Source organism: Physeter macrocephalus, chromosome 2, assembly GCF_002837175.3.
Source record: "Physeter macrocephalus isolate SW-GA chromosome 2, ASM283717v5, whole genome shotgun sequence".
In the NCBI taxonomy this organism is placed as follows: domain Eukaryota; kingdom Metazoa; phylum Chordata; class Mammalia; order Artiodactyla; family Physeteridae; genus Physeter; species Physeter macrocephalus.
Window position 1 is genome coordinate 51,635,738 of NC_041215.1, and position 23,629 is coordinate 51,659,366.

The following is a 23,629-nucleotide window of genomic DNA, read 5'->3' on the forward strand; positions in this document are numbered from 1 at the left end:
CATTTTTCCTTTAAAGCAGTACAGTATAAAGGATATGGGGCTGTCATATTGGCAATAGTGGGCTGGGAGACTTCTGGCCCCAGCACAATTTACTACTGGTGGAGAGCCAGGGCTATTAGCTGCAGTGGTTGCCTTCAAGAAGCCTCTGAAGATGGAATATTCTGGAGATGTTAAGAGGTATGCATTTTGTCTATTTCTGAAGGGGTTTTCCACTGAGTGATTTTTTGTGTGTGTGTGGGTGAGAGGGAATGTGGTCAGTTATATATTATTCTTTCTAACATTCAGCTGGACCTCAAGAGAGGATTTTATTTGAAAGATGTAAAAAAAAAGCTTCAAGCAAGGAGCCAAGTGTAGCCACCAGACATTGAGGAGTTCTGAGTGCTCAGAGAAGGTACCTCTTCCACCACATGTGGACTGCTTGTCAGAGGACCAGCCAGTGCCAGATTCCAACCAGAGAAGGCCAGTCAGCAGTGCACAGTGCCCAACCCTGGGGTTGGAGTTCGGTGGCTCAGGCTCCAGGGACTTCTGTGCTAGGTTTCTGGTGAAGATGGTATCTGGGGCTGATACGGGTGGGGCCATCTCATTCATTAGGAACTGAAGGCACTCCAGAGCTTACAAGTTTCATGGGCCTAGGAAAATATTTAAGGCTTGATCACAATTATATTGGTTGCAAATTACAAGAAATACAAAATCCACAGTAATAAATACAAGCAAAATGCAGCGTTATGTCAGCTTCGAAAAGAGTATCATAAAAATATCATGACATTTGAAAACAGTTTTTAGGTTAAACATTTTCACTCTGCAAGCCTTCTTCTATGTGCTTGATGATGGGTTGAAAATAGTTGATTATAAATTTGGCGTATCGCTTGAGAAACAAAATTATAAAGATTCCTTGAAACAAAATTATAAACATTGCTTCAAAATTTTTACAGCAAAATGATTGTACTTAATGTGGAACGTGAGTATATTTTAATCTGTTTGATATAATTGCTCTCTAGAAGTAATGGTACATGGGGTCTGCAGAGCATTTAAGCAGCCTCAAGTCTGGGAGACTGAGTGGGAAAAAGTATGAGGTTAGGTATATTTTACAGGGTGCTAAGAGAACATTACATAGATGCCTAGCAATATATCCATATAAAGTGAAGTATCCAATGAGCCGCTTGCTTTCAATGAAAGATTTTATGGCATTCAGACAGATAACTTTGAAAGCGATGGATCTAATCCTTAAGTATATTCTACTTGGTAGCCCACCTGGATGAGAAGGTGAGAATTTGACCTCGTGTAAATAATGCTGTGCAGTGCATCTTTTGATGTGTGCTTTTATGTTAAAATGCTTAAAATTGGTTTAATCTGTACAGCCAGGACAAATGCTCATTGTTTTCTAGTTGATTACACTCCTTTGGCATAGCTTGTGTGTTGGGGAAGGGAGATGACAACTCCACTTTCAGTTAGAGGAGTTGTCAGTGAATGTACAGCTCTCTCTGGAGTAGAGTTATTTCTTAGCATGCTCTGAGCTTTGCCTGATAATGTGAAATGACTATTTTAAAGTATGTTTTATTCCTTACATAACCACACTGTTTGCACATCAACAGATAAGAGTGCCCGGGTGCTTCCATTCCAGACTGCTCTTAATTATGTTTTTAACATCCTAGAAGGGCTATATTTGTAATTCAGTGAGTCCTTCAGTGCAGGCCATTAAATTTTATTAATTAATATAGTTGTCTAGTATTTAGATAGAATAAATTACTCACTTTTTATTTCAGTATCTTGTATTCTTAACACATGCTTCTAGCTGTGACAGACACTCAGGTGTACTTATGTAATAACAGCTTTAAGTTTCATTTTATCAATGTGCACACGTTTTGGATGTCATTTCTACAGCGTTTTTAGCTTTCGCACCTTACTCTTTTTTCCTTTCACAGAATGTTATGAAGTATTTGTTGCAAGTATTAGTTTCATTCTTGATAGATGAGGCAACTGAAGACATGGACTATTGAAACTAGTTGCAAAGCCATAGTCTTTAGTTAATCCCCAGGGAAGGGCTCTCTCCAGATTTCCAAAGGAATTCTCCCACAGCCTTTGATGAAAAAAGGCAAGATGTCAAGTTTTAGTGATTAATTCTCCAGCTCCATGCTCTTCCCTGGGTTAGCACAATTCAAAGCGTCTTTAGGTAGAAGCTAACCCACAAGCCCCATTAGGAAGGGGCCCTGAATTTCTTGTCATCTGTGTTTCGTGGGCACAAGATCATAATAATGACTAATAAGCATTTGTTGATTCAGTGAGTGAGTGAATAAATGAATGGGAGTCAAGGCTCCTAACAGAGGTTTGCCAATGGCACCTGGCGCCCTCTGCAAAGCTCAGGAACAGTGGGCCTCTATCTGACCAATGACATGGCGCAACCTGTGAGGACACCACCGTCAAAATGGCTCTCTTGGCCTGGCTTTGTCTGCTCTGCCTGCTTCACTCGTTCCCCTGAGGGCATCTTGAGACCTGGGTCTGGTGCAGAGGCCACCAAGTTTTGATCTGTTCCTCTGCATCAGAAGAGGTTAGGAAGCCTGAATCCTGTTCAGATTGGATGAGGTAAGTGGAAGGGGGCTAAATGCCTCCCAGGTGGTGATGGGCTGGGCCTTACAGCAAAGGCATAGAGGGCATTAGCCCTAGAGCTGTGTCTGTGTGGGACTTCTGCCCCGCATCTGCATGGTTCAGCATGCCTCTGCTTCGGCACCAACCTCTCCTTCTTTCTGACCTTTCCCGGAGACAGCTAGCATGCTGTCCCCGCAAAACGGCCTTGGCTGAATTCTGCTGGGTGCAATGCTGCTGCCTTAAGGAAGGTGCAATAAACAGCCCTATGCAGTGCCTTGCACTGCGTGCTGGGAGCACATTGCTGGGGTTACTGTTCCCTGGTCTCTCCCGAGCCTTCTCAAGGAGGGAGCACAGGGACAAATTTCTCCATGGTCTCATAACCAGGAATAATTGCGTCTCTCCTGAGCAAATGGCTTCTTCTTTGTTTTAGGGAGACTGCAATTCATGTAATGGGTCATGTTTCCCTCTTTATGTAGCCTGCCTGAAAGCTCAGGTTCAAATTTACAGCCTATCCCCGGCAAGTATGTAAGACTTCCTTGCAAGAATTTTGGCTCTCTTATTTTCACTGTGTTTTTCCTTAGACTCATTTTATTCACCTATTTTAAATTTAGTTTATCTTATTGTATTGAATGCATTTTTGTCTCTTTGTATTTTGTTTGTTTGCTTTTTTAAAAAACCAACTTAAATTCTTTTAATAAAAGAAAAAAACAGGGTATAAAGAAATAAAAATAAAGACCAGTGAGTTCATGTAACACCTTTTAGTTTTTTAAAAAATTTCCCAGGCCTTAATTTCATACCTTTTCCTCCTCTGATCTCAACATCAGTCCATCACTGTCTAGTGTCATAATCCCTTCTGGAATTTTTGTTTTAAGGAATTTGACCCTTGTATTAAAAGTAAGGTGTTAACAGCTGCTACTTTCTAGAAATGTGAATTTAGCTAAATTATTTAATCTTTTTCATTTGTAAGAAGAGTAACAATATTTATTTTGTCTGAAGGTTGTGAAGATTATGTGAAATACTATTTGCAAAGTATTTAGTACCTTATTTGACACATGGTAAGCCTTTTGTTTAAAACAGTCTCATAAGTGGAAAGTGCACTGGACTTGGAATATAACATCTCTGCTTTTGCACTCATTAGCTTATGACTTTGGGCAAATAAATTTTACTTTGAACCACCTTTTAATCGTATGTAATTTTATGGCATGGCTTACAGAGCCCTTACGGTTCTGGCTTTACTATTATTCTTGGAATCTAAGGCTGGCCCTAAGTAACCTGTGAGAGTGTGCCCCCATTCTGTCCTTCCTAGAAATGGCATGGATATATTCACCTGGGCAAAGAAATGTCTGGGGAAAAGGGATCCAGATCTGAAGCAGGGAAACAAGACGGTCCATTGTACTGGTCTTTATGTTCTTCACTGGTGCTGATTAGGATATCTGCAAGTGTAGTAGGGTATTCTGGAATACCATGAATTGCTAGTGATTATAGTCCTGAATTCAAGTGGATTTCAAAATACATGCCATTATGGATGCTGCTCTCTGTAGTGAAATGGTGTGTAACCCAGTCGTTTGGTGAATACATGGAGGGGTAGCAGTGGAGCAAAGGGAGCTACTGTTGCTGGTCAATGACCATGTTGGCCAATGACCACACTTGGTTCAGTCATGGAGTCAATCAAAACAAGTGTCTGTGTCCAAGATATGGTTTCTATTCAGGAACTAATGGGCAATAGGAGATCTCCAAAGCAAGAGGGAACTCATTTATCAAGAAGATAAATAAGAGTTTGTAATAGATAATGTGGAAGAATAATCTACACTGAAATGAAGCTACACTCTTAACAATTCAAGGTGCAGGGGAGCTTTGTGATTAAGAGCACAGAATTCTGTAGTGTGTGGTTTTGACCAAGTTACTTAATCTCTCAAAGCCTCAGTTTCCTCATATCTCAGAAGAATATTCATACCTCATATGGTTGTTCTAAAGAGATAATATAAGTGCCAAGATATGTTACTCATGGGTAACTATTATTATTAAAACTATAAGTACTATTACAAACCTCAAATTCACACTGGACTTCAAGGTTTTGCTACCCCTAATCTAATAAACTATACACACTACAAGAATAAATGTTAAAAACAAACCATTAGGTGATCCAATGGTTTGTTGGAGTAGAGTGCATATGCAGAGAAAAAAATTCTAATAAATGTTTGAATCAGTGTACCATGTCCATTAGTTTTTGTCTCTGGGATCTCACTTTAAAAAGGCTGCCATCTACTTTTGCTTTTGGTTGATTTCATTCTGTGTGTATAAGTTGGGATTATAAAGTAAAGACACTAGTTTCCATGAACTTCCCCCACTACTCTATAATCCCGTTTTTTCTACTTCTTTTGAAGCTTTCATCTCCTACCTTTGTGTGGGATAAATGTAAATTAGCTCAGCTTATTTTAAGAAAGCATTATGACCCTGAATCCTGAAAACTCTTTGTTTTGTAACATAACTTTAAAAATGGTAAAAAAATTAACCCAGAAGAAAGTGAGTGTTAAGAGACTGTGGTACTACTGTTACGAAAACAGAGAAACCAATGAAAACTAGTCTGGTTTGGGTTCAAGTATTTTTGTCTCCATGAGCTTTAACTTTTGCTTGGTCCACTGAAAATTCAGAGAAATTTTGAGATTCTAAGTGGTAACAATGTGTGGTAGTTACAGCCTCAGAACAGAGCACCTGGGAGTGGTGGTTTTCTTGTGTATCACTGTTTGAATATTTCAGAAGAGAAGTGAAATTCTATATTCCGAGTTTCATTGATTTATTTAATTTTTTTTTTTTTCTTTTTTTGCGGTACGTGGGCCTCTCACTGTTGTGGCCTCTCCCTTTGTGGAGCACAGGCTCCAGACGCGCAGGCTCAGCGGCCATGGCTCACGGGCCCAGACGCTCGGCGGCATGTGGGATCTTCCCGGACTGGGGCACGAACCCGTGTCCCCTGCATCGGCAGGCGGACTCTCAACCACTGCGCCACCGGGGAAGCCCTGATGTATTTAATTTTGACCTTCATTTTTATGTGCAATCTCTCCTATGTCAAGTCACATGTTGGTCCATTTGGATTTGAAAGTTTATAGTTAATTTTGCAGGCAGTATTTTCATAGAAAAGAAATTAGAACTGAAACCTAGGATTCTGGCTGCCTGGCACTTAAAAATCAGGATACCCTTAATTCAGTTTTTAAAAGATGTTCCATATTTATTTATTGATTATTGAATTATTGCACTAGTTTTTACAAGTAATTTCTCTGCATTATTTTTTTATTTAAAAACTTTTGAGTTGTGGTTAAAAAACAGAAGATAAAATTTGCCATCTTAACCATTTTGAGTGTACAGTTCTGTAGTGTTAAGCACATTCACACTGTTGTGCAACAGAGTTCCAGAACTTTTTCATCTTGCAAAACCAAAACTCTAGACCCATTAAATAATTACTCCCCATTTCCTCCTCCCCAACCCCGATCAGTTCAGTTTTGAAGTGGGGTATGTATATGTTTTGTGATTAGGTCCTTTAGGTGAATTGCAAACTGTAGGGTACTGTGTGCTTACTTGAAAGTATGGACAAGAGGCAGGCATGAGTGTTCTTAGGGGGTACTGCTATCTCAGAGCCTTCATTTACTTAATTGAAAGTGTTTAAATAATGCTCAGGGTCCTGGCTGGGAAATGAACATCATGGAAGAGGTTTAAGTGAAAGAAAGAATGAGTGAGGTCCTGACACCCTGGTACAGATCTCCTCCACTTACTTAAAAAGTCAAGATGATGAGATCAAGTCATCTCATTGGCTATCTACCATCACTACCTTCGTAGCTACCATGTACTAACATGATGGGTGAAATATGGCAAGATAATGATGATGATGGTGTTGATATGACGGTGATCATGAGAATAGTGATCACTCAGATTCATGGATGTTCCATCCTTCTATCAGATCTCTTGCCTGATAATGTTCCAAAGTTTGGAAGCTGTGTTTGATGATACTCCTTTAGCCTCCACAAGGTTAAATTCATAGACCTCATGACCTAGAGTCACTTAAGACTTGGTTCTAGAGTGTTTCAGGTATGTTTTACATTAAACAAGTTTTATGAGTCAATCTGGGATTTTAATCGTCATTTATAAACTTGTTCCCCTGCTAAAAATGTATTTTGAGTCCAAAACAAATAAATTGAAAAATTTAAGGAAACGATCCTTTAAAGTAGGAAATTATCTCAACTTGTTCTTGTAATTCTATATCAGCATTTAATAAAATATTTTAATTTGGTTTTGGAATAAAAGCTATAGCTTAATTTTAATAATGGAGGAGAACAGTAGGATACCTAAAAAATGAACAGTATTGCATATAAGTTCTTAGAATTAATTAAATACAAAGTCATTTATATTTAGTTATTTGACTTTGAAATATAGGGTAAGTTTTTAAACTTTGAATTTTTTTTTTTTTTTTTTTTTTGTGGTACGCGGACCTCTCACTGTTGTGGCCTCTCCCTTTGCGGAGCACAGGCTCAGTGGCCGTGGCTCACGGGCCCAGCTTCTCCGCGGCTTGTGGGATCTTCCCGGACCGGGGCACGAACCCGTGTCCCCTGCATCGGCAGGTGGATTTTCAACCACTGCACCACCAGGGAAGCCCTAAACTTTGAATTTTTTAACGATGCTTTTCTTATTTTGATATTAACATGAATTTTTACATCTCTCAACTCACATATTTTGCCTACTCTTGGCTAATTCTGAGTGGTAGGGAGAGTTAACCTAAAATTAAAAGTGTGTTTCAAGCAATCTATAAATTAGTTGATCCAAGCACAGATAATCAAGTACAGATAGTATTAGTACTACTTAGGTAGTGATGGGCTACAGGAAAATAGAATGAGAGGAATATGCAGTTTTGGTGAGCTATTTAAGTGAATCTGGGTGGCAGTATGCTTCTGAGAGTTTTTTAAGATCTTTCCAGTGGTGGAGTATATAGAGATAACTCCAGTATTAATTATAACATTGGCATACGAAAAAAAAAACCCATATGCTACATCTCTTACCTCATTCATTGCTTGTACTGATGAGCTGATTTGGTCTCTAAGCCTGGGTTCTTTTCCTTTCTTGAAGCCCCATTTGATTCTCTCTGTCTCTTCGTTGATAGGGACACCCTTTCTGGTTGGAGGAAGACCATTTTTAAGACAAAAGAATATGGGTGGCTGCACTTCTCTGCTAGGACCTACACCAGAGTTAATATGGTGAGTGCACTCCGACCAGACTGTCATCTACAACTTGGGGACATTAACCAATATGGAAAGTGTCCAGGGATAAGTAGAAATGGCCCCAGATTAGAACCCCTAGGGGCCTTGTGGATAGGTTTAAGGAAACAATAATAATTTCATCAATATTTACTAACAATTGAATGTTTTCCATGTGCCAGGTGCTGTATGTATCATCTTGTTTAACCTTTACAAAACCTTCTAAGGTAAATCTTCTGACTCATCCCATTTTGAGATTAAAAAACCCCCAGAGATTTAGAGAAGTTAAATCATGTTCCTCAAGCTATGCAGGTGGTAAAAGATCTGGGATTCACCCAAAGATTGCCAGACCCAAACACAAATATGTCAGTTATCCTGCTAGTGCTACTACAGTGGTGGTGGGGATATGAGACTTGGTTGCTGTACTTTGGGTGACCATTTTGCCTAGTTATTGCCAATTAGTTAAATTTGAAGTCCTTTACAAAGTTCTCCTTTGTTCTGCTTCCTTCCTCTTTTTCACGTCTGGTTATTTTCTTCGCTCTTCTCATATCACTCTCAGATTGGACACAAAGGTCATGATTCCTGCTCGTTCTCTTCCCTCACTGCAAAACCTGGATTAATTAAGACAGAGGAGCCAGAAATATGGTGACCAGTCAGTTTCTCTTCCTGTGTACTTTAGCCCAGCTATCAGGATGAATTTAGATTAGGCATACTCAAGGATATACAAGAGTAATAACTATAAGCTTTCTCATAGATAACTGTCTTGGGTGTGTTTAAATGTACAACTCTGTTTTTCTATTATTATGTGATATTTCATGTTGACTTGTCAAACTGAAAAATACCCATATTGATTTTGCAGAAAGCTTCACATGTGAGATAAATGCACTCAAAGACTCCTCACAAGTAGCTCTTTGGAGCTTCAGATGTGAAATGGATCATTCCTCAATCTGTAATAGACCCTTCTGTGAAGCTCTTCAATCAAACCTGAGAATTCAAGGTGAAATTGAGGGGAGGATGGGAAACCCCTACAGGGGGATTTGAGTAAAGTGGCTGAGCGAAAACCTGGGGTACTTGCTGAGTCTTTTCTTCATTTCTTTTCTTGAGCATAGGAAGACTGTCAATCACTGTGTGACCTTACATGCTGTATGTGTGTAATGCCTGGGTACAACGAGACAAGCTGTAGAGGACTCCCTCTACACATGCACCTTTGATTTCTTTCCATTTGTCGTTTTTTCCTGACAACCTTCAGGTTATTTTTAAAGTGGTTATTTTATACAGATTTATTATTTTATTATTAGAGTTTCTCTTTCCATGAAATTATTTATATTTTTATAGTTGAGAGGATGAATTTTTTATCTTTTGAGAAAACCATTAATAATCTTTTAAGAAAGTTAGTGATGTATGATAACTAGTTAGAAAGAATTGTCGTATTTTGTTAAGTGATGATCCTGGTAAGTACATCTTATTTAGAACTCATGTTTGTAGATCATGTAATGACTTTTAATTAGTTTGTTCCCAGTAAAGCAATAAGACAGATTTACCCCTACTAAGGGAAACGGTATTCTTCTGAAATTAGTTTTTATGTCACATTTTTAATTTATTTGGGGGCACAGTTCAACTGGATATTTCTAGGTTAATTAAAAGAAACTCTAGAATTTGCAGTGGGCTATTTAGTTTGGGGGAGCTGTGAATCCTGACACCAAACTGAGTAATAAGAACTATGCTTTGGAATTTATGCTCAAATATAGAATATGTTTGATAATAGTTTTTTGTGCTGCAGCTGCTGTGAAATGATTGCTCTCCCATATCTGTGTCATAGCTTTTCTAAGCCACAGAGACGGTGTTGTTTGTAAAGCTCGAATATTAGTACAATCTTAAGAGCAGCATATTAATTGCCCGGGAGGTTTACATATTTGTTCTACACACGTGATTAAGGATCACGGCAGCGTTTACAGCATAATTTTAGAGATGGAGAGAATGACTATTGTTAATACTTGCTACTCTCAGTTTCCTCTACAGCAATGCCCTTACACCTTTCTTTTTCAGGCATTTTGTAGCATCCTAAACAGAAGGATATTGAAGGGAGCTGATTCTGCTTTGATCCTCGTGCTTGTTGTCAAAGCGCCTGGGATTGAAGAGACTGTTGGCTGCAATTGACTGTGACAATTAGGAGATGATCAGAGCCCTAGAGTGGAGCACTTAAAGGGTAATTTACATGTCAGTTTGTCGAATAAAAAAAAAAGATATTCAGCTAAGATTTTTTTCCCTTCAGAGCCTTGTAAACTGCAATTTGTGCTCTGGTAAGAAAAACCTGGCAGAGGAGTTAGGATAGCCATTACCATTTGAAAAGAAGCAATCATAAGGCCGCTGCTGAGCCCTTTGTCCACTAAAAATGCTGATTTGCAGGCAGTGAGTGAAAAAGTGGAACCGTCACTAAATAAAACGTAGAGCTAGGTAACTACCCCCCCCCTTGGTGACTTTTTAATGTTGGTTAAAAGTGCTTTTAAAAAAACATATCTTAAATCCTACACTTACTATCATTATAACATTGTTATTGGTCATGAATGTTCTTTCCTAAAAAAATAATAAAAGGATGCATTGAGGAAGTGGTAGGTGGAACACGCGCCAACAGTCATTTGAAAGGCTAAAGCTGGCTATCAGTTGTATCTTATTCTTTTCCCTTTTGTACACCATCACAATTTTCTAGTCATCCTTTGCGCTATTTTCCCCCTACTGTATCAGTGTGCTCCTAGGTTTTTCCATTTTTATTTATACTCCAATTTTAAAGTAGGAACTGTTTTTCTAACCTTCACATATTTAGCCTATTTGGGTGGATTTGGCTAAAAAATAATGTAGTTTCAGTCCATGATTTGCTATCCACATGTGGTCATCTCTATACTTTTCTATTAGGTAATCCATATAAACAAATAAACAAAAATAGCTAGAAAGCTAAAAAAAAATAATTGCCGGTAAATATATGCTGATCCATTTAATTGTCAAATAGAATTTTAAAAATTTGTTACTTCAAAAGCTTTTTTGTCTCCCCTCACCCACTGGAAATCATTAATAATAAAAAAGAATAACATATAGTTGTAAGATTTTCATTTGGATAGTTGTCTGAAGAAAAAAGTTAATCTATCAACATAAGCATCCTATCCAGACATTTAAATTTGGTGTGTGTATTTAATTCAGATACGTATTAACTTTCAATGGCAGATACATTTTATATTCCATTTTTTGGATACTCGCTATGGTGAAGGGCATTTGCAGAAAGGCAGCAGATGGTTAGAAATGCGTTTGTCTTTATTCTAAAACATTAGCCTTTATTGATGAGAGCTAGGAACATGCATGTCCTTCAAAAGCCAGAGTTTCCAGCAGCCAACTGCTGTTCTAGACACTGTATGTTGAGTTTTAAGGCTGCCCTTCCATTAAAGACGTTCACTACTTTCACATAAGAGGGCTTTATTTCTCTTCATTTAGTCCAATACCTTAACAACAACACTTTTTTTTTCCCCCAAGAGATGCCTTACAAAAGGAGTCATATTATACTTTTTGGAGTTTATGAAAATCACAATAGTCAATGTGGAGACAGGTTGAAAGAAGTCAGTAATTCAGAGGCAGATGTGGGGTCTCCTGTCTGCTTTGCAAGGAAGACCCTGAGCTTTTTTGTAAAGTTTTTCAACTCTATAGTTTTCCTGTGTGCATGGCTCCCCTTGCAAAGAAGAACACACAGCAAGAAAAAAAAAAAAGTGAATAAGTGCATAGGTTATTAAGTACAAAAAGGATAATGAGAGAGGGATTCAGAGAAGGGTTGGGTTTCCTTAGTATGTGTCTGGAGAAGGCAGGCAATGGTATATTTGTATCAAAAATCAGGCACAGCAGGAGGTGTTCATCTCCCAGGTAATGTGTAAATGATGAGCACATGAGCCATCCTTATACTGATGTATTTTGTTCCAGCCAGTCACAATTAACTTTGATTTGTTTTTACTTTCCTCTTATAGGTTTGCATTTAAAACACTCTTGGAGCACTAATTGTATAAAATTCTGGTAACTGCACATTTTCTTTTTAGAGAGGTAATGAGTGAATGAATGAAAAGGCAGGGATTATTTGCCATTCTAAGCGGGGATTGTCAGAACATTTCTACTTGACTGAAATTGTTTTGGAAGGTGAGCTGGAACAAGAATCTTGCAACTAAAATGAAGTGACTCTGCATGTGGTTCTTGGGTGTTTCTCTTCATCAAAGAATTCCGCAGAACTGCTGAATTACAAGTTGATTTAAATTTTATTTATGAGAGAATATTTAGGTGAATCCAAAGAAAACATTTTAGAGTATGCATATTTGACTCTTAACAAGTAAATAGGAGTCTTTGAGAGCTCATTTGGAACTATTTGAAATGAGTTTTCCTAACACCAACATGGTGTTTTTTTCAATATACAAATTGCCATGTTCTGACAAAATAAATTATTGAAATGCTTTGAAAAGTTTTTGGAAATGTACCCAAGGAAACAATATGTAAATTGTTTGAGTTAATACACATGTCAATTTATCAAAATGCTGCCACTGATGTAGAGAATGTACTTGAGGACACGGGGAGGGGGAAGGGTATACTGGGACGAAGCCAGAGAGTGTCATGGACTTATATATACTACCAAATGTAAAATAGCTAGCTAGTGGGAAGCAGCCGCATAGCACAGGGAGATCAGCTCAGTACTTTGTGACCACCTAGAGGGGTGGGATAGGGAGGGTGGGAGGGAGATGCAAGAGGGAGAAGATATGGGGATATATGTATATGTATAGCTGACTCACTTTGTTATAAAGCAGAAACTAACACACCATTGTAAAGCAATTATACTACAGTAAAGATGTTAAAAAAAAAAAGCAAAAAAGAAAATGCTGCCACTGAAAAGTCCTAGAACCTTTAGCATAACGTTCCAGAACATTTACTGTCTTGTTTAAAGGAGCAGCTCTTTCTTTGTACTTGTTTGAAGGTGGCAATAGAGTTACCAGGTTTAGCAAATAAAATTAAAGAATTCCTAGTTAAATTTGAATTTCTGATGAACAATGAATAATTTTTCAGTATAAATAGGTCCCATCACTCTTTGCATTTTATCTGGCAACCCTAGGTGGCACTCTGATTAGACAGACGTTGCAACCATGCATTGAATGGACAATTTAATTATTTATAAAATATAAAATGTCATTTATAAATCATTTTACCTTTCACTATCAGAATAGGGCAACAAACTTGCCCCTTTAAATAGAAACCAAAGGACTTTTAAACTCATCAATGCTGAGTTTAATATCCCCTATCATTTTCCTAGGGCAAGCTGTGACTTGTTATTTCAAGCATATAGTCATTTCTGTCTGACTAATATCATGGAGACTTCAGAGAAGGTGGCTGAGGAGTCTGGCTTACCTACATTGATCAGCTCTACAGAGAACTGAATGATGCAGTGGGGGCATATTATTTTTGGGAAGCCACATCTTTAGTGGTAGGATTGTGACTGCATATACACGTACTTATGTTACTGACCCTCCCAAGTTGGTGCCCATCTAGATCCTTCTGCCTGGTGTCAAACAAGCCAATAGAATGAGACTAAGTTTGGTTCAGAAGCAAAGGAAAGCTTTATTCTTGGATCAGAGGATGGAGAGGCGTAAGCTCCTGCTCTAGAGCCCTCGCTTTCCCTAGCAGGTCGTGGGTGGGGCTGCTTTACAGGCTTCTCGTCAGTGGGAGGGGAGGGGAGGGGGTTGAGTTCTCCCGGGGCGCGCAGCTGTGCTCCTCGCGCTCCAGATGGCAGTGCTGGGCGCAGCGTCTCTGCACACGGCCCTCTGCCGCCATCTTGAATTGAGTGTCGGGCTCCGCGCCTGCGCACGGTCTTGAGCTGAGGCGTCCAGTGCGGCCATTTTGCTCTAGGAACTCTGGTCTGAATGGCCGGGCGGGAGGCCTCTGCACACAGCCGCCTATGAGCAAGTGAAACTAGACCAAGGACAAAGAAAAAAAAAAGGTTAGGCTTTATTTTATTATCCTCTATTTTTATTACTGGGTGACACATATGTATGTAAATATGTATATATGACCAAGTTTGAAACTCTTGTAATTCTGATCCCGGTAGCATCTTCTGGGAAGGGAAAGATTCAATGCACTTTTATTTCATTTAACTTTGTTCACCATGACCTAGTTGCCATGAAAATAGCCAGGCGGGAACTTTACTCAGTGCTCTGTGGTGACCTAAATGGGAAGGAAATCTAGAAAAGCATGGATATATGTATATGTATAACTGATTCACTTTGCTGTACAGCAAGAAACTAACACAGCATTGTAAAGCAACTGTATTCCAATAAAAATTAATAATAAATTTAAAAGACTAAGCTAAAACTTCCAGAAAATGAGATATCTGATTTATCTTTGGGGCCAGCATTTATTTTTGCTAGTATCATTTCTGTCATAGTTCAGGCTGCTGTGACAAACTTCCATAGACTGTGTGGTTTATAAACAACGGACATTTATTTCTCACAGTTCTGGAGGCTGGGGGTCTGAGATCAGAGCGCCAGCATTGCCAGGTTTTGGTACAGCCCTCTTGCAGGCTGGCAATGGGCCATCTTCTTCCTGTGTCTTTGCATCTTAGAAGGTGGAGAATTCTGGTCTCTTCAGTCCCTAGTAAAGGCACTAATAATCCCATTCATGAGGATGCCACCCTCAGGATACAATCACCTCCCAAAAGTTCTACCTCCTAATATCCTCACATCGGGGGTTAGGATTTCAACATACAAATTTTGGGGGGACACAAACGTTCAGTCCATAACAATTTCTCACTGTCTTGATGCTTTTTGTGGTCTGTCAGAAAGACTATTTGTAGCAGAAAAGTTTGGAGCCCTGTTTCCTATCCTCCTAAGACCCCTTCTAATTTCAATTATAGCTTCAGTGGACAGCTCCTCACAAGCCCAGACCTCCAGAACATTTTTTGAGTCTTCCCAGTTTCTGCCTCAGAGCCTTCTCCAGAACTGCAGAAGCACGCTGGATGCCTCCTCAAGCTTAGCGTGGAAACTCTGGGGAGTTAACACCCTCAAGGGCAGCTCACAGCCGATGGGAGGCAGAAGTCTGCGGAAAAAAGTTCCAGCTTCCTATCTTTTAGACAGGCAGTTCTGAGAGGCACTCAGCATGCTTCTCAGAGGTCCCATCTTCAATAGCAGGATCGTATATCCCCTCATGGCACATTATTTGGCTTTTCCATCAACCCTGCTTCATCCTCTCCATTTCCTCATCATTTCTAGGGATAACTAATATGCATCCATTCCTTGTCTCAAGGTCTGCTTTCAGAAGAAATCTAGCTAAGACGCCTCTGATGCTCCTTTCCTCTCAGCCACCACAGTTCTCTCCTTGCTCTAGGTTCAGATATTTTGCTTCCTTAGGTTACATCAAGGCTTCCTTTTCTTATTTTCAGAGGAAGAGAGTTCTGCCACTGTACCTACCTCGAAAACTGTCATATCGGTTACCAAGCACACATGCACATTTAACTCACCAGAACTCTCCTTAACAATAAAAACCACTTTTTATCAAACACCCACTACATGTGAGGGCATATGCTAAGGGGTTCTTGAATACTGTTTCATTTAGTCCGCAGCATGTTACCGAGAAAGAATCAGTATTTCTATTTTACAAATGAAGAAACTGAGGTGTGGGAAAAAATTAAGGGATTTCTTTCAAGACCACAAAGAAGCTAGTAAATGGTAGAATAAGCATTGTGTTCTGATCTGTCTGACTCCAAAGCCCATTCTTTTTTCTTTTTTGGCCACGCCATGCGGCTTGTGGGATCTTAGTTCCCTGACCAGGGATTGAACCCGGGCCCTCGGCAGTGAAAGCGCCGAGTCCTAACCACTGAATCACCAGGGAACGCCCCTTTTTTCTTTTAATTGAGGTTTAATTTACTTACAACATTCTATTAGTTTCATTTCATTAGATCATTTCAGGGAAATGATCACCATAAAGTCACTATCAGTCACCATATGAAGTTACAAAAAGTTTTTTTTATGATGAGAATTTTCAAGATCTACTCTCTCAGGAACCTTTGAATATGTAGTGCAATACCATTGACTCTAGTCACCATGGTACACACCACATCTCCATGACTTATTCATTTTGCAACTGGAAGTCTGTACCTCCCAACTTCCTTCACCCAGTTTTCCCACCTCCAACAACCCTCCCACCTGGTAGTCTCTACTGTTTTCCATATCTTCGGGTTTTGTTTTGTTTTGTTTGTTCATTTGCTTTGTATTTTATATTCCACATAAAAGTGAGATCATACAGTATTTGTCTTTCTCTGTTTGACTTATTTCACTTAGTATAATACCCTCAAGGTCCATTCACATTATTGCAGTGGCAAGATTTCATTCTTTTTTTATGGCAGAGTAGTATTCCAGTGTGTCTGTGTGTCTGTGTGTCTGTGTGTCTGTGTGTGTGTATCCCACATCTTCTTTATCAATTCATCCTTTGAAGGATTCTTAGGTTGTTTACATATCTTGGCTATTGTAAATAAAGCTGCAATGAGTGAATATACCTTTTCTACTTTAAGTAAAGATGCAGTGACTATAGGGGTGCTTATATCTTTTCCAATTAGTGTTTTTGTATTCTTTAGATAAATACCCAGAAGGGGAATTGTTGTATTGTGTCATAATTCTATTTTTAATTTTTTGAGGAATGCTTGAGATCATACAGTATTTGTCTTTCTCTGTTTGACTTATTTCACTTAGTATAATACCCTCAAGGTCCATTCACATTATTGCAGTGGCAAGATTTCATTCTTTTTTTATGGCAGAGTAGTATTCCAGTGTGTCTGTGTGTCTGTGTGTCTGTGTGTCTGTGTGTGTGTATCCCACATCTTCTTTATCAATTCATCCTTTGAAGGATTCTTAGGTTGTTTACATATCTTGGCTATTGTAAATAAAGCTGCAATGAGTGAATATACCTTTTCTACTTTAAGTAAAGATGCAGTGACTATAGGGGTGCTTATATCTTTTCCAATTAGTGTTTTTGTATTCTTTAGATAAATACCCAGAAGGGGAATTGTTGTATTGTGTCATAATTCTATTTTTAATTTTTTGAGGAATGCTTATACGGTTTTCATAATGGCTGTACCAATTTATTTTCCCACAACAGTGCATAAGGGTCCCCTTTTCTCCACATCCTTGCCAACATGTGTTATTTCTTTTCTTTTTGAGAATAGTCATTCTAATAGGTGTGAGGTGATATCTCATTGTGGTTTTAATTTGCATTTCCTTGATGATTAGCCATGTTAAACATATTTTCATGTGTCTGTTGGCCATCTGAATGTCTTCTTTGGGGAAATTTCTATTCAGATTTTCTGACCGTTTTTTAATTGGATTTTTTTTTTGCTATTGAGTTGTATGAGTCCTTTATACATTTTGATATTAACCCTTCATCAGGTATGATTTGCAAATATCTTCTCTCATTTCAGTAGATTGCCTTTTTGTTTTGTTGATAATTTTCTTTGCTGTGCAAAATCTTTTTAGTTTGATATGTCCCACTTGTTCATTTTTGCTTTTGTGCCTTTGCTTTTGGAGTCATATCCAAAAAACACTGCTAAGACCTATGTCAAAGAGCCTACCATCTTTTTTTCCTTCTAGAGATTTTGTGGTTTCAGTTTTTGCATTCAAGTCTTCATTTAGAGTTAATTTTTGTGTATGATGTAAAACAGTAGTTTAGTTTTATTCTTTTGCATGTGGCTGTCTAGTTTTCCCAACACCATTTATTAAAGGACTATCCTTTCCCCATTGTATATTCCTGCCCCCTTTGTCAAAAATTCATTGACTATATATGTTTGGATTTATTTCTGTGCTCTCTATTCTGTTCCATTTATCTATGTGTCTGTTTTTATGCCAACACCGTACTGTTTTGATTACTGTAGCTTTGTAATGTAGTTCAAAATCAGGGACCATGATGCCTCCAGCTTTATTCTTTCTCAAGATTACTTTGGTTATTCAGGGTCTTTTGTGGTTTCATAGAAATTTTAGGATTGTTTGTTCCATTTCTGTGAAAATTGCCATTGGAATTATGACAGGGATTTCATTTAATTTGTAGATTGCTTTGGGTAATATTGACATTTTAACAGTATTAATTCTTCTAATCCATGAGCATAAAATATCTTTTCATTTATTTGTGTGTTTTTGTTTCTTTCATCAATTTCTTGTAGTTTTTACTGCATAGGTCTTTCACCTCCTTGCTTAAATTTGTGCCTAGGTATTTTATTCTTTTTGATGCAGTTGTAAATGGAATTGTTTTCTTAACCTCTTGTTCCAATAGTTTCTTGTTAGTGTATAGAAATACAACAGATTTTTGTATGTTGATTTTGTATCCTAAAACTTTGCTGAATTTGTTTTATTTGCTCTAACACTTTTTTGGTGAAATCTTTAGGGTTTTCTATCTCTAAAATTATGGCGTGTGCAAATAGTGACAGTTTTACTTCCTCCTTTCCAGTTTGGACATCTTTAATTTCTTTTTCTTGCCAAATTGCTCTGGCTAGGACTTCCGATACTATGTTGAATAAAAGTGGCAAGAGTGGGCATCCTCGTCTTGTTCCTGATCTGAGAGGATAGGCGTTCAGCTTTTCACCATTGAGTATGATGTTAGCTGTGGGCCTGTCATATAAGACCTTTATTATGTTGAGGTATATTCCCTTTATACCTACTTTATTGAGAGTTTTTATCATAAATGGATGTTGAATATTGCTGAATGCTTTTTTCTGCATCTATTGAGATAGTCATATAATTTTTATCCTTCATTTTGTTAATATGGTGTATCACTTTGATTGATTTGCTAATACTGAGCCATCCTTGCATCCTGGAATAAATCCCATTTGATCATGGTGTATGAGCCATTTAGTGTATTGTTGAATTTGGTTTACTAATATTTTATTGAGGATTTCTGCATCTATGTTCATCAGGGATATTGGCCTTTAATTTTCTTTTTTTTTTTTTTTCCTTTTTTGGTGGTGTTTTTGTCTGGTTTTTATGTCAGGGTAATGATAGCTTCAAAAAATGAGTTTGGAAGTGTTCCCTCCTCTTCAATTTTTTGGAAGAGTTTGAGAAGGATAGGTATTAAATCTTTAAGTGCTTGGTAGAATTCACCAGTGAAGGCATCTGGTCCTGGACTTTTGTTTTTTGGGAGGTTTTTAATTACTGATTCAACCTCCTTACTAGAAATTGGTCTATTCAGACTTACTATTCCTCATTCAGTTTTGGAATATTCTAGGAATTTATTCCTTTTTTTCTAGGTTGTCCAGTTTGTTGGTGTATAATTGTTCATAGTAGTCTCTTGTGACCCTTAGTATTTCTGTGATATCAGTTGTAATTTCTCCTCTTTCTTTTCTGATTTTATTTATTTGAGCCCTCTCTCTTTTTTCTTGGTGAGTTTAGCCAATTTTGTTTACCTTTTCAAAGATCGTTTCTATTGCCTTTTTAGTCTCTATCTCATTTATTTCTGCTCTGAGTTTTGTTTTTCCTTCCTTCTACTAAATTTGTGCTTTGTTTATTCTTTTATTTCTAGTTCCTTTAGGTGGAAAATTAGATTGTTTATTTGAGATTTTTTTTGTTTGTTTCTTGAGGTAGGCCTGTATTGCTATGAACTTTCCTCTTTGAACTGCTTTTGCTGCATCCCATAGAATTTGGTAAGTTGTATTTCCATTTCCATTTGTCGCAAATATTTTTAAAAAAATTCTCAATTTCTTCATTGACCCATTGGTTTTTTGGTAGACTGTTGTTTAATCTCCACATATTTGTGATTTTTTCCAGTTTTCTTCTTGTAATTGATTTCTAGTTTTATATCATTGTCATCAGAAAAGATGCTTGATGTGTTTTTAATCTTCTTGAACTTATTGAGACTTGTTTTGTGGCCTAACATATGATCTACCCTGGAGAGTGTTGCATGTGCATTTGAGAAGAATGTGTATTCTGCTGCTTTTGGATGGAATGTTCTGCATATATCTATTTCTGTGTATATCTATCAAGCCTGTCTGGTCTAATGTGTTGTTTAAGGCTGATATTTCCTCATTGATTTTTTATTTGGACGGTCAATTCATTGATTTAAGTAGGATATTAAAGTCCTCTGCTATTATTGTATTGCTGTCAATTTCTCCCTTTAGGTCTCTTAATATTTGCTTTATATATTTAAGTGCTCCTATATTGGGTGAATAAATATTTACAATTGTTATATCCTCTTGTTGAATTGAACCTTTTATCATTATGTAATGCCCTTCTTTGCCATTTATTACAGACTTTGTTTTAAGATCTATTTTATCTAAGTATAGCTACTGCAGCTTTCTTTTGGTTTCCATTTGCATGGAAAATCTTTGTCCATTTCTTCACTTTCAGTCTGTGTTCTTATACCTGAAATGAGTCTCTTGTAGGCAGCATATAGATGGGTCTTTTTAAAAAAAAAATCCATTCAGCCACTCTATGTCTTTTGAATGGAGAATTTAGTCCATTTGCATTTAAAGTGATTATTGATAGGTATGTACTTATTGCCACTTTGTTAATTGTGTTCTGGCTGTTTTGTATTTCCTCTCTATTCCTTTCTTCTTTTCTTGCTATTTTCCCTTGTGGTTTGATGACTTTCTTTAGTGTTACGCTTAGATATTTTTCTTAATATCTATTGTGTATCTATTTTAGTTTTCTGCTTTGTGGTTACCATGAGGTTCACATATAACTGCTTATATATATATAACAGTCCCTTTTAAGTTGGTAGCAACTTAAGTTTGAATGAATTCTAAAACTCTACACTTTTACCAACCCCCTCCACGTTTTATGTTTTTTTTTTTTTTTTTTTTTTTTGCGGTATGCGGGCCTCTCACTGTTGTGGCCTCTCCCATTGTGGAGCACAGGCTCCGGACGCGCAGGCTCAGTGGGCATAGCTCACGGGCCCAGCCGCTCTGCGGCATGTGGGATCTTCCCGGACCGGGGCACGAACCCGTGTCCCCTGCATCGGCAGGCGGACTCTCAACCACTGCGCCACCAGGGAAGCCCCGTTTTATGTTTTTGATGTTATGTTTTACATCTTTTTATTTTGTGTATCCCTTAACTGATTATTGTAGTTATAGTTATTTTTAATCCTTTTGTTTTTAACCTCCATACTAGCTTTGTAAGTGCTTAATCTACTACCTTTATGATATGTTTACCTTTGCTAGTGAGATTTACACTTTCATATGTTTTCTTATTAATAATTAGTGCCCTCTATTTTCAGCTTAAAGAAGTCCCTTTAGCATTTCTTATAAGGCCAGTTTAGTGGTGATGAACTCCTTTAGCTTTTGCTTGTCTGGAAAAATCTTTTTCAATTCTGCATGATAACCTTGCCATGTAGAGTGTTCCTGGTTGGAGTTTATTCCCTTTCAGCATTTTGAATATATCATGTCACTCCCTTCTGGCCTGCAGAGTTTCTGCTGAAAAATCTTGTGATAGTCTTATGGTGATTCCCTTATATGTAACATTTTTTTTCTCTTGTTGCTTTTAAGTTTCTCTTCTTATATTTAACTTTTGACATTTTAATTGTAATGTGTCTTGGTATGGATCTTTTTAGGTTCATCTTTTTTCAGAATTTTCTTGGCTTCCTGGATCTGGATGTCAGTTTTCCTACCTAGGTTAGGGATGTTTTCAGTCATTATTTCTTCAAAGTTTTCTGCCCCTTTTCCTCTCTTCTCCTTCTGGAACTCCTATAACACAAATGTTATTTCACTTGATTTTGTCCCATAGGTCTCTTAAGATATCTTCACTTTGTAAAATTCTTTTTTTCTTTTTGTTGCTCTGTTTGGTGAGTTCCACTGCCTTGTGTTCTAGGTCACTGATTCTTTCTGTTGCTTCATCTAGTCTGCTGTTGAACCTCTCTAGTATATTTTTCAGGTTAGTTATTATACTCTTCAGCTCTGTGACTTCTATTTGGTACTTTCTGTATCTTTGTTGAAGTTCTTACTGTGTTCATCCATTCTTCTCCCAAGTTTCATGAGCCTTTTTATTATTATTACTGTATACTCTTTAATATGTAAATTACTTATCTCCATTTCATTAAGGTTTTTTCCTTAGGTTTTATCTTGTTCTTTCATTTGGAAAATATTCCTCTGTTTCCTCATTTTGGTTGACTCTGGTTTGTTTCTATATATTAGTTAAAGCAGGTATCTCTCCCAGTCTTGAAGGAGTGGCCTTGTGGAGGAGATGAAACTTATCTTTCAACCTTGCCCTAGCTCTTGGTTGTCTTTTGAATCTTTGTGATTGTCTAAGTAGCCTGATTTGTTTTTGATAGGTCCCAGTTGTTGAAGGTGTGCCAAGACCTGTCAGTGTTCCCAAAAGAGGAATCCCAGTCAGCACCTAGTTTCAGGCTGATTGGAAGCCAGACTGCCAGGCAGCAGCATTTAAAGTATGCTAATATATGCACTCCTGTGGGACCACAATCGTAAATCCTGCTGGCCTCTAGTCCATGTGATCAGGTGTTCCCTGGGCAACACTTGCAAAAATTAGGGCTTCAGATGAGCATATAAGCTCTTTTCTGGGAGGTACCAGCAAGCTGTAGTGAGGCTGATGGAAAGTACAAAGATGGTGTTCCCCAGCCTACATTTCCTGAGTGCACCTCTGTGGCCTCTAGATGCACGGCAAATCTGAAGCCTGCGCCTCAGGCTGAAGCTTCAGGACAAGTAAATAAGCCCTTTTCACAGAAGGGATGGGGGTGTGTTTCAGTCTGCTCTCTGTGCAGTGCCCTGGGGGTGGTCGCCTGCCAAGAACTGTCTTCTCTGATTGTTACATAGAGTCCCGTGGGACCCAGGAATGCAATCCTCCCTGGCCACCAAAGCTAGATTATCAGGAGCATCTCTTGTGTGAACTGTGTGTGCCTGCCAGCTTTAGCAAGCTAGTGGGAGATCATAGGACCAGCGCATACCTGCTAGCTTTTGCAGGGCTGCTAGAGAGCACAGGGTCAGGATGTGTCTGCTGGAGCTACTCAAGGTAGAAGAAGAGCACAAAAATGGTACCTACCAGCTCCTCCATCCCCAGAGAGAGAGTCCCAACAGGGCCCTGCTCCCCTAGAAGATACTTTAGGATTATCAAATGACTCTCCTTCACGTATAGTCTAGGTGCTTTTCAAACTGTTGCTTTTGTGCTGGTCCCCAGGGCAAGCCCTTTAGGAGAAATATATCAGTTTCCTACAGCTTTGGTTTTCAAATCCAGGCATTTTGGGGGCTCATCTCTCCGTTGCAGATCCCAGTGGTTGGGGTACCTGGGGTGGGGCATGAACCCCTTGCTCCTCAGAGAGAAGCTCCAGATTTGTGAGATCCCTCCTGACTGTGGGTCACCAAGCTGGGCATGGGGTTTTTGGCGAGACTTCGTCTCTGCCTCTCCTACCCATCTCCATGTGGCCCTTTTACTGTTTGTTGTGAAGGAACTGTTTAGCTAGTTTTCAAGTCTTTTCAGAGGTATTTTTCCATATGTAATTGTAGATTCGTCATGTCCATGGGAAGAGGTGAGTTCAAGATCTTCCTACGCTGCCATCTTCAAAGCCCATTATTTTAACCATTACACTATAGAGCTCACCATATAAGGCTCTTAGAAGTTAAAATTTCTTTATCAAATACCAATATGAGTGGCTAAAGAGATAATTGGTTAGGAAGTAGAGATGACAGAGTTGATTTATATCAAATAAAGCAAAGTCTTTTAAAAAGTTTATGCTCTTTTGTTCAGGCTTTTTGTGCTAGCAGGATGAGCAAGTGTCACGGTTTTTATACTGCCAGGAAGCTCTGGGGCCACGGATGAGATCAG

The 23,629-nt window shown here is 38.3% G+C and overlaps 1 long non-coding RNA gene across 3 annotated transcripts; it reads left to right on the forward strand.

Moving 5' to 3' along the window:
• The first annotated feature begins 3,577 nt into the window (after positions 1 to 3,577).
• On the forward strand, positions 3,578 to 12,014 carry LOC114487193 (uncharacterized). 3 transcript variants are annotated; one of them, XR_008615384.1, is made up of 6 exons: positions 3,578 to 3,638; positions 5,457 to 5,602; positions 7,727 to 7,820; positions 8,680 to 8,817; positions 9,867 to 10,026; positions 11,822 to 12,014. It is a non-coding gene; the product is annotated as an uncharacterized lncRNA (long non-coding RNA). The 3 variants fall into 3 exon arrangements; XR_003682038.2 differs by lacking the exon at positions 3,578 to 3,638 and having other exon boundaries at positions 4,855 to 5,602; XR_003682041.2 differs by lacking the exon at positions 3,578 to 3,638 and having other exon boundaries at positions 4,855 to 5,602; positions 11,891 to 12,014.
• Positions 12,015 to 23,629: the final 11,615 nt, after the last annotated feature.